The sequence below is a fragment of the Ruditapes philippinarum genome, unplaced genomic scaffold, assembly GCF_026571515.1.
Source record: "Ruditapes philippinarum isolate M1 unplaced genomic scaffold, ASM2657151v2 ctg3101_1_1_1_1, whole genome shotgun sequence".
Lineage (NCBI taxonomy): Eukaryota > Metazoa > Mollusca > Bivalvia > Venerida > Veneridae > Ruditapes > Ruditapes philippinarum.
Window position 1 is genome coordinate 16,873 of NW_026856038.1, and position 12,284 is coordinate 29,156.

The window sequence follows — 12,284 nt, forward strand, 5'->3', positions numbered from 1 at the left end:
CAGCGATAAGCGTCGGGGAAAAGTTACTTCCCTTACCGGATGTGACGTAAATGGGGATTATACTAGTATACAGACCGCTTATTGAAAGTAAAATGCGTAAATACGGATCGTTAAATTATGAACAATTTGACCTGTGCAGACATAAATTCCATATTAAAACAATACAAACAAATACTAACACAAAAACAAAATACGATTAATTCTTGCTAGGGTGAAATAGCGGAATTTTAAAGTGAATATCTGATGTATTGTTATAACTTTTCAATATGCTACCTGGTGATTTATTTCATTACAACCAATTTCTCTAATAAAAGCAATAATAAAAAGCTAGTAACTAAATCAAATTTCCATACTTTATAAAAACCCATACACACTCAAATTATCTTATAGAAATTAAATAGTAATTTTCTACTATTTGTGTGCTTCCGTCATTTAAAAATCCCGACGCTTTTGTTAAAGACATGAAAATAAAATTGCCTATGTTTTTTATCTTTATTGGTTTATTTTTTCCAAACTGTAGAACAGTGCAGAAAGCATTCCGTCCAGACTTATTGATTCTTTTATCATTACGCCATATAAAAAATATTTCAGGATATAATTTTATAAACATTCCTGAAAGAACGAAAACCATTTGAAAGTGACATTTATAACATTAGATTCGCAACAGACGATAGAAAGATATTTCTGATAATACAAATCTATTCTTATGATTATGAACATTTTCCCATTACCTTATTTCATAAACAAACAAATCTGTACATGTATTCGTATATGCACCCCTGGGTCGTAACATACAAATCAACATGGTACATAATTATGTTATATATTCAAGCAGCACTTGGTTGTAATAAAAGAAAGGATGCATATTTAAAAGTTATAATATACATCAGATTATGTAACTTTTGTTAGTTGTCAAAATATTTATGATCGGGACTTTATTGGTCTTACCATGCCTTACTGATTTCTTACTCCAGAATGACTACCAACTGGATGACTGGCATGAATTTATAATATGTAGTCAAATATGTCAAATTATAATTCAGTTAATAACGAATTTTTAAGTACGTTTTTCACGACTTGTTTTTTATTTCGTGACTTTTTGTTGCCCTGTACTTTACTTCAGTGTTGTTATATATTTCTGGTCCTTCGGGATCATTGTTGCCAGCACTATTAAATGTTGAGAATTTAGTACCGCTCAAGCCGGTGCTAGGGGAGTGAGGGATGCTGCACTTATTCATTATCCCTCATGTACAGACTCAATCAATCTGAGTCTGCTATTTCCACGTAATTTAGTCTTAATTCATGCTTCTAAGATCACTTTGTTTCCAGATTTTTTATCTAAATATTTGAAAGGCAAAAAGGAAAACTTACATTTTTGAACATAAAAAGCTGTAGGATACTCTGTATTAGCAAGTAAGTTGGTACGATTGAACTGCCTTGAAAAACACGGTGCGACAATTTACCTCTTTTAGAATGAAACAAAAGTGGTAAACATGATCATTTACTTAGCCATGATTCCATGATTAAATATTGAAACAAATCGTTAACCTTTTAATATTTGTATTTATTTGACCATCCTTTTTTATGTAATATCTTATTCAATTACACAAAATGTTGGCAATTTTAACCTGACAATCTAACAAGAGTAAGGATTAAGATCTTTATATCCCTTTATTTATGTACTTAATTGTATCGACAATCGACGTATCGAAAGGGTCTATATAAATACTGGCAGGCAGTTTTATATATATCTTAGTAAATCAATTTAAATTACATAAAACATCATCGTTTGTAATTGTGTTCTGTTGCATGTAGAATGGTTTCAACATTTGAGTTAATAACTCAGCCTTAGCTATACATTGATGTCTATATAAGTTACATGTTTTTGGGGTGGGGGTGGTCGTGGATCATTAACGATATACGACTTCAACATAAGTCTATGAAAACAACATTGTAACAGATATTAAAATCATTTTTATAAGTATAATTGAGTGATTATATATATTTACACATACACTTTATATATGGTTTATCAGATTACAGTAAGGCAATAATGTGTGTTTGTCTACTTTGCACGAATTGAAACAACCTTAATTCGATCACCAGGAGACGTCATCCCTATAGCAAGGTGATAATCCAAAAGGACATTTAAATTACTACCACCAACCTGAAAAATAGCATAAAGACAACAAAACAATAAATTAACTTCAGATTGAAGCTTAATATCAGAAAATCATTATTGCCTTTTCAGTGAAAAAATAGAAGATAAAAAATAAATTGTTTGCATGGTATAAAGTGTAACGTTTTGCTTTCAAGTAAGCTTGATTTCTTCCTAATTCCCTATACCTTAACATTTTCAAATATGTTCCTTTTTTACAGAAGACAATTATTAAGATATTTGTTTGTTTCTCCGAACAGCAATGATGTCTCAAAATGTTCGTAATAAGGAAATGATTGTTATATGATAAAAAGTAGCAACTTAAAATTCGGAAAAAAGATGTTGTGACCAGTTTATATAATGCAAATAAAGGTAAATAAATGAATGAAATAACTTGATTTTATCTGGTATTTATTCACAGAAAGCAAACTTTCAATGATGTTTATGAATGCCTTTAGATATTTATATCGTATATGCAATAATTAATACATATGAAGTGAACACTCAGTCATGAGTTTTTTTGTGATAAATACTTGAATAAAATACGTCAGTTGTAAGTTCTTATAGTTTTAAATTCAAACATTCAAACATAACGCTTTGCTTTGTTAGCGATCTGTCTTGTCGACATTAAAGAGTAAAACACCATTTCTAAATTAATGATGTACGAGTAGTTAGCTGCGTATACCGTAATATAGCATATACAACCAAAATTCTTAAAATTGTTTCCAATTCCTTTAAAAGTTTGAATACATATGTACAAATGATGTATAAATTGATGCTGATGTTAATTTCTGGATTTTCAGTGAATTTCTTCTGTGTTTATTAAGGTAACAATCATACATACTAAATTGATTCCAAAAATATGTCTGAAATGGATGAATACTTTGTTTTTCAACAAAATGTTTTTTAATGGTTGTAATGGTGTTTATGGATGGTACTGCATGAAAATGCAACGTCTTATACCTATACGTTCGAGTAATAATTACACATGTATTTTGTTAAGTTATTTGAATTCAAGCTTAGATTAATAAGTTGTATATTTAAAAGGAATACATATTACAATGGTGAGTGAAGAGAAATTTTTCCAAATGATATTTATACTACGGTGACGATTTTTATGAAATTGTTGCAAAGGTTACGCAATATCAAATTGTTATTTTCATGTTTTATATTTTTTTTTATATTTACCTGTACAATATCCGTTTTCTTGTCTTTTGACAGAAAATACAACTTTCAGATTATCACTTTAAAGCAAATCCTTTTTTCATAAAGACAAAACAAGCTAAAATGATAGTGTTGTCTCAATAACCATGTGTATTTTGAAACAAAAGACGCTTATTAGATAAAACAGAACTAGATATGATGTAAATAAATATATTTGTTCACATTTTACAGAAATGTTTCTCTTATTATTCATTTATGTAGATCTGATTTGCATACTAAGAATGAACTTGTTGAACAACAATCGTTTACTACTGTTTCATGAGAGCCATGTTAAATTGCACCTTCTTGTAAATATTATTATTGTTGTGAAAATAATCAACTCATGGTATTATCAAGACCTGTGATAAGATCAAAATAATTAATGCATTTTATCATTAACGTTTCTGAATATATCAATTATGCGCACATTTTAAAACAGCTTGTATGTCAAATTACAAGCAAATATGAATTTGAACAACATCATACTATTCTGTCAGTTTAGATGTAACCCTTTACCTCATACATACACGAAACAACGCACTTCCGCCCCCCCCTTTTTTTAGGCCTGAAATAGTGAAAAAATGTCCTATTTGGGCCCGAAACACATGTTTTCGTTTGAGAAATGTTGCTTAAAAAGTGAGCACTTTTTTGGCGACGCACCCCAACCAAAATATACATCAGGGGGTTGCCAGAAGGCAGATATGTCCTGTTGGGGGGGTTGAAAGGGGGGGCGGAGTCCCCCTCATCGCCAAGAAAACTTTGGACTTGTGAGAGGCTGAAAATGACCCAAGGTCGATCATAAGGTAACGTGTAACCAACGCTGAAAAGCCTTTGCTCTATCTCAATCCCTTGAGAAGTTGCAGCTCTTTGAAATAAATTTTGATGGAAAAAATTGAGGCAAAATAGTGATTTTTGGCTAAACTTTGCTATTTTTAATTTGTATTATCAGTACTATTTCACACAAAAGACAACGTCGACACTTCATTTTTCGTTTGAGCATGTACAATTTTATATTTGACTAAGTGAGATAAATCTGTTCAGTAAGTTCAATTAGCTATTTCCAAAAGTATGATTTTTTTCTACTAGTATCAATGTATGCAGATTCATCTCTCTGAAGCTTACTTATACAGTTTTTATTTAAACATATCAGATTTTATGCATGTTTTTGTTGATATCTTCCGACATTAAATGTATATAACTTAGATATTAAGATAGTGTGAGGCACAACAGGGCACGTCTGTCGACTTCAATCCTCTTGCACCTTGCTGCTGTAGGTTCGAATCCTATCAGGGATTTTGGATTTTTTATCGCAATAAAGCTTTTCGCAAGTTTACTGACGCCGGTTGTAAACAAATTGCATTTATGTTTTTTTTTTCATTTCTTAATACTTAATTATCATATCGTTATGATTGTTTCGACAAGAATCAACAATTATCTAAATATTCTACTGACACTAAATGTGTTTTTTTAACAACAAATAACACCACCTTCATTTAAGGTGTCATTATATTATAGTGCTATATTAATACTAACTCGTAGCTTTATTTCACATTTAAAACAATCATATCCACACACTTAACAAATGATACCAATCAATTACTGAAAAATACTTACATATAATTTAATAAGAATATTTGTGTTGACTGTCAACATATTTGAATGTTTTGTTTAGTGCTACTTATTTGAATATAAATCTGCTTAATATCTTAAATATAATTGATTAAAATTAATCGCATCACTACTATTAAATGATTGACACAGAAAAGGGTCGATGTGCGTTGTGTTAAATTAACATTGCATTAGATAATTCATAATTCCCGTATTGCCATTGCCTGTAAGCCTTTATTAAAATAACTGTGTACCTCGAATGATTAGGTACAAATGAATTAAAACATTTAATGTCATTATTCCGAAAGCTTTAACAATAACATACAACAGACAGATCATCTTGAATATTTATTACCTAGAATATCATAGATCTAACTTATGATATGGGCACAAAATACCATTTGATTGAAAGAAGGTTTAACATTGATATTTGTTTTGTAACATACCTTTATATATACAGTTATCTGTCATCAAAATTTAGGTTTGACCTTCAAAGGAACTAACATGTTGTATGTAAGTAAGACATACATTTTTACTGCATACTTCCACTTTTTATGTATTTATATTTCAAAATCATACAATACATGCAGTGTATTTAACTTGTTAATTATGAAAAAGGTTATGTTCATGCTTTAAAATCCTTGGTTATGCTTAAATATATGTATATGGTTATAATTGTTATTACTTAAAGTAAAACTTAACTATGTGTTTAATTTATTACAAGTGCTTACCCTTTTCCCGTTGTGATCAAATGTGACCCATCTGGAAGATAAAATGATACAAAAGAAAGTTACAAATTTCTAGTATTAAAATAGATTTTTTGAATGTTATTTGCTGGTTTTATTTCTGTTATGTTTCCTATAAAGTTGTATAATTAAGTCACCAGTAATTACCTTGAAGAACTATTACACAGTAACCAGCAGATAAACAGATAATTATAATAAGGTTAATAGAGCACAAACGACATAAAATCAGTGCTTTAACCATTGTGTGAATGATGATGTAGAGTATGTAACATCTCAAACTATTTTGTTTAAAATAAGACTATTGGTATTTTTGAAAAGTATACTGCCAGTGTATATCTCACTATTACTCTATTAATTATAATACTAAATTTTATTGACATTGTGTGGGATACACTAGACCCAAGCAGTTTAAGACATTTATTTTGAGCTTGTTTGTAAACGTTTTGGTCCGGTTAAACTTGCACAATTAAACTTATTCATCTCGAAGCATAAATCAGTTTATTGTTACTTCATATCGTGTAGCACATAATGGATTCAGGCAAAATCCGAAGAATATTTTTGAAGTAAATATATTGTATCAGGTTTCATGTTTTATGGTGTGTTATTATAATATTAATATCTTGTCTCCCTTTATAAAAAAATATATGTAACTAACTTTCTTCAAAAACATACATATTGTAAAAAAGCATTTTATATGATTTCCATTATTGTGTAAACTTTATATATTTCATTAAGTTTAGGCATACATCAACAATATAGCAAAACACATGTTCAAGTATTTCACGGCATATATATAATCAATACAAATAGCTTAGACATGCACTTTTGTTCTAAACAATAATACTGTCTTACATTATTACATTATTGTTAGAAGGAATGAATACATATAATATCTAAACATTTCTCCTTTTTTTTTAGATATGTTCAAATCAATATAAATGAGATTTTCTAAAATGTATCGTTTCTTTTTACTCAAAACTAAGTTAAATATATCAGATAAAGTATGTGATGAATATAATAAAAAACAATTTGTTATTAGAAACATATGAAGCATACATGTAAGTGTATTGGCTAAAATTGTTGCCATAAACGAATATGGAATTTTATGAGCGGTAGCTTGAATTATCAGCTGGCTCTTAGATATAAAATATAAATAACTTATGTTTATTTTTTTTATTTATTTGTTTTAAGTTTGCTTTTTTCAAAAGTTTATAAACAGCTTTTATAAGCCATTCCATAAATGCTCGATTATTTGAACATTGACAGACAGACAAACTATATAACGTGAAATTTCAAAATCTTTGCTAGTAAGACATAATCAACCTCATTATTGATGTCAGAAATTCGTCACTGCGAAGAATTTACACTTCATAGATGATTTACTGTCAGTGTACGCGTTTTGATGATCAGAACTTAGTTATAACAAAGATGCCGGGTCTGCGATATTTGGGATCTTCCATAGAGATTGATTACATACATTTAATGTAATTACGGTATTTCAAATGAAAGACAAATACAAAGTTATATTTTAAAAGTAGATTGCTTCATTTAAAAAAACGACATTAAATAACACAAACGCACTTTTAATTTTATGTTTAGACGAATTGTTTATAAATACCGACCACTTTGTTAATTCTGGGAAATGTCATATTCAAATTCGAATCGTTTTCAAAATAAATTTACAGAGTTATGTGACAAAAATGTCATAGTTACTAATGTTAACCATACATACCCTAGAATTAGGTACGATGTACATATAAGTATTAACGTCGAATAATGTACTACGACAAATGTCAGAGGTATGAAACATTTAGTTATCACATGTCAATACTTCTAGGATTTGTGTGTGTACTTAAGTAGAGAAATTAAATCACTTCAAAATAGCCATAAACCGAAACGATGGGTACCTTCTAAAAGGCAATCCTTAATCTCTAGACATGTTTCTATGTGTTCCGTTTCTATGTCTAAAATTACGACAACAAATCCAGCATTTTGTGAACTCATATACACAATGTTCGTGTCATATCGCGCTTGGTGTACTTTGGAAATATGTGCCAAAAAATCCTCAATTTTATGGCGTAAGGTGTCACACTAAATTTAAATAAAATATGAACAGTGTTTGTCAACTTCTGGTCTGGTTTGCAGGTATCTATTTTAGGATGATATGAGCATGTGGACTGTCATATCTTCCCGCCCATCCACTTGTACACAACAGTTAAGTTAATGGACTGTCAATGTACGTCTCGATAATTTTGGTAAAATATTAGTGAAACATATGAGTTGTTTTATTGTTTTCGTTTTTCACAATATCTTTAACTACACTTTGTGTATTTAACATAAACATCCTACCATAAATGTATCAAGAGGCTTTTGAATCAGATTATTTGGATAGAAATATATATAAGTTTTAGAACTTTTTATTTGAAATCACTTTCTTTTATGGGTCAACCATTGTATTTTCATTAAAAAAAATCTGGTGCTTACATAAAAAATATAATTATGAATGTACATATACAATTATTTCTGTCATTGTATTAGGTGTCCAGTATAAAAATGATAAAATTATGAATTAGATTGGTAATATAAACTTAACGTTTAAAGAAACACTTATCACTACATCTGAATTATGTATGCCCTTTTTAAACTTGAATAACGACACGTGTATTTCAAAAAGTATAAAGTACTATTGACAATGGGAAATCGTGAAAGCTTTTGATAAACAGCTTGGGCTTTACTACATTTGGTAACTGTCTCCGATTAACATTCATCGATTTAAATTTCTTTCTTTAAACATAATGTAAAATGTTAGAATGTGTGTCTGACTTGTTACAATTAATATAGTTTCATTATATATATTTATTCAGTAATTTAAGTATTGTACATGTTTATTTTAATTGTCAAATATGTGATCGTAATACAGTTCAGTTGAATTCATTTGTATTATAACAAAACAATAATGCGTGTCTGTTTCAGTATGACTGTTTATATCGCATAATTATGTAAATGTTGTTCATTGCAGATATGATTGCAATTCATTGCAGATATGACTGTTGTTCATTGCAAATACGACTGTTGTTTATTTTTAATATGAATGTTGCAGATTTCAAATATACGCGTTGTTTATTGCAGATATGACTGTTGCTTATTGCAGAAATGGCTGTTGATTATTGCAGATATGACTTTGTTTATTGCATAAATGACTGTTTTGTTATAACAGATATGTGTGCTGTTCATTGCATACAAGTCAGTGTTGTTAAGTAGACATATTACAAATATTACTGTTGTTTATTGATAATATGACTATTGTAGACTCAATCAGATTTTTGTTGTTTATTTCAGACTTAAAAAGGTATTTATGTGTAATGACAACTATTCATAAAATTAATAGTACGAGTACGTATGTTTATTTTGCGTGTTAACTTTATATGTAATCGCAGTGATTATCATTTATTAGAAATGCCTTTGACATGTTATCTTCGACTGTTAGATTTTATTACAAAAATAACAAATAACATGCGCGCAGCCTTAAAATTGTGATAGCGCGAACACTTTATATACCGGTACTTTAAAGAAAAAAATGGGTCATGCAAGAAAATCAAAAAGTATTCAAGTATTTTATTTTCCAAAGAAGATGTCCATTCTTCTAGTTTAAAAATCAACAACTCGTCCCCTTCTAGTTCAATTTGATTTTGACACTGGATTATGTGTAGAACTTGCGTTGAAATGTTACATACATTAAGAAATTACTGTTTAAACAGTTTCAGACGACTTAAAGTTCATTTAATGTAGGTTTCTATCCGTATTTTCAACCTTTGAGGGGTCGTAAACTCTCTTTTATTAGCAATTTGTAAAATAAAGAATGCAGCATTAGAAAAGTTGTATGCCACATATATGTTAATTATCAAACATAAGTACATATATGCAGTAATAACCCTTACTACGTTAGTTACGCAGAATTACTATGGTGTTTATGCTGCAAAAATCGGTCGGTAATTGTACTAAATTGTAGATATAACTTAAATCTTTAATCTTATTACTTTTCTTAAAATCGTATTTACATTTACAGGCATGCAGCTTTAATGTAAATCAAATTACTATTTCTTTTTAATTCAACAAAAAATCGGTAATAAAAATAATCGTTTATTTGTTTTTCTTTTCTTACTGTTTTTTGTTAATTTACACCCATTATGAAGCAGTTAGTAAAAACAAATCGTTTCCAAACCATTTCATAATATAAAGTAACTCTTTAATATAAAAAACATATGTCTTGCAAAACCGCGGGTGATTATTGTAAGGAAACCAAAAACTCACCGGTGATCTTCCGTTAAATAACGTGAATGTTTTAACTTCATTTAATGAGCAACAAAATATAATATAGTTGTAATATGTACAAAAACATCAAAGTTAGGTCAGATGTGGAGATGCGTTTAATTTTCGTACTTGGGGAAAATGTTGATCAAAGTTAACTGCTATAGGCTTGTACTGAAAGAAAAAACGCAAATGATTGTTATTTGTAACTTGGATACATCATTATCTGATTTCTTTTAAAAATTGCAATTTTACTTTATATGAATCTATGTATACTTTCCAAATTTATATATGTTGGAGTAGTTTATACAACATATATAGAATAAATATAGAAAATACAAATATGTTCCTATGAGTATACGAGGGTGGGTCAATATGTACTGCAATGTGTACAATTCATCTAACAAAAGAGCAGCTATTGTTAAATGTTCAATATATATCCATCGAAATAATTTCATCCTAAGGATACAAAAGTTTTAAATTAATTTTAAACACCATTTCTAAAATACAGTGTAACATCTGAAAACCGAACACCTGTAAGACTAGCCAAAAAGCTCGGAATTTGGAAATTTCCGGAATTCAGAAGTTCGGAATTATCTTAACAAGTAGAAATATTATAACAATTTTTTAAGTTAGACATGTTGAAAATTACTGATTAACCCATTACTGCATGAGCATTTTATGAAAAAAATGGCTGTTTTCATTGTAAAGTCTCCTGTTACAAGTTCAAATTGCTATAAAACTATCAAAACTGCTTCAGTACTAATTAAACTTGAGACAAATGTTGACTGGACAAAACCCTTTGTAACAAAATGCTCATTCAAAAATTTCCTGTTACCATGGCAACGAGGGAAAATCTAAAAATTGCCAAACATCACTGTTTTGCGTTGATTTTTTCCATCAAAATGATTTCAAAGTTCTGCAACGTCACAATGGATTCAGATAGAGTCTAAGGCTTTTCAGCGTTGGTTACATGTTACTTATTGATCAACCTGGGGTCATTTTAAGCCTCTAACAAGACCACAATTTTTACAGAAAATTGTTCGGAATTCAGAATTTAGAAATTCAGTAATTCAGAGGTATTAAATACATAAAAAACGAAAGGAGAAATTTCGGGAGATCGAAAAATGTTCGGATTTCAAAAGTTCCGGATTTTGGAAGTTCCGGAATTCGGAAGTTACACAGTAGTTTCGGTTTATAATTTCCGTTTAGAAGCCGTTTGATTTAACTTAAACAGAAAGCCCCAAAACCCATGAAAACGCAGGTCTACATATTCAGTTGTTATTTACGTATAACAACACTTTTGGCCTAATCGTTTTAACTTACAAATCATAAATTAATTCTTTCCTGAAGTAAGTTTAAACACATTGTATTGATATATTTTGATTTCCCTTCTAAGACTTCAAGTTAGGTTATTATCCCATTGTTTCTAAAATAAATGTCTGACTGGAAACCTATCACTTCACTTATAACTTTAACTGCTGACAATATGTAATAAAACGATAAGAAAATAACATTAATTTTATCATTTATTTGGTGTTCGGTTATCAGGGCAAGTTGCCCACAGCTCTGTTTAAAATAACTGTCCGTTAAATTAACAGTACGTAAAAAAGCTAAACGACCATTACTTAACAACTTGCTTAAACCAATTTAACAGGAGTGTTTGTTTTTTGCAAAATTACAACAAACTCATTAGAGCAACATATCTTGTGTCGGAAACCATGTTAAAAGGAGCAGTACATTTCACTTTCAACAAAACTCCTTTTCATGAGGCATTGGTAAAAGGAAAAAAATGAAGAGACCCATATCCTAACTTGTTTCATATTATTCTCAGTAGTCAAGTGCATTATAACACGGTTAATGCATGCCATAAAAGTAATGTGTTCATCCATATGACATATCACGTCAGGTATGACACCAATAACAAAATGACGTTAGGGAAATTACAACAACATTCATTGTCTCCAAATGTAGTTCAACAAATTTCATCATTTTTTCTCTCTTACTCGCATGTTAGAATGAAAACAGATATTCATTATGTGAGCGGTTTAGTAAAATAATGTATGCTTTATAGTTTTAATGAGGCTTAACAGGCTTTGAGATTATAGTTCTGCGCATTTCAGCTTGATCATTGCATTATTTAACAACGACGCAATTAAAATTGATATCTTTATCTTAAATTTTGCAAGTGACAAATTCAAGGAAACTTGAAATTAGGAAAAACACAAGTACCACTATGATACGGTCAAAGGACATGCCAA

At 29.5% G+C, this 12,284-nt stretch overlaps 1 long non-coding RNA gene across 1 annotated transcript; it reads right to left on the bottom strand.

Moving 5' to 3' along the window:
- Positions 1 to 1,959: 1,959 nt before the first annotated feature.
- On the bottom strand, positions 1,960 to 5,823 carry LOC132745200 (uncharacterized). The gene is made up of 2 exons (XR_009627805.1): positions 5,701 to 5,823; positions 1,960 to 2,167 (listed from the first exon to the last, which is right to left on the bottom strand). It is a non-coding gene; the product is annotated as an uncharacterized LOC132745200 (long non-coding RNA).
- Positions 5,824 to 12,284: the final 6,461 nt, after the last annotated feature.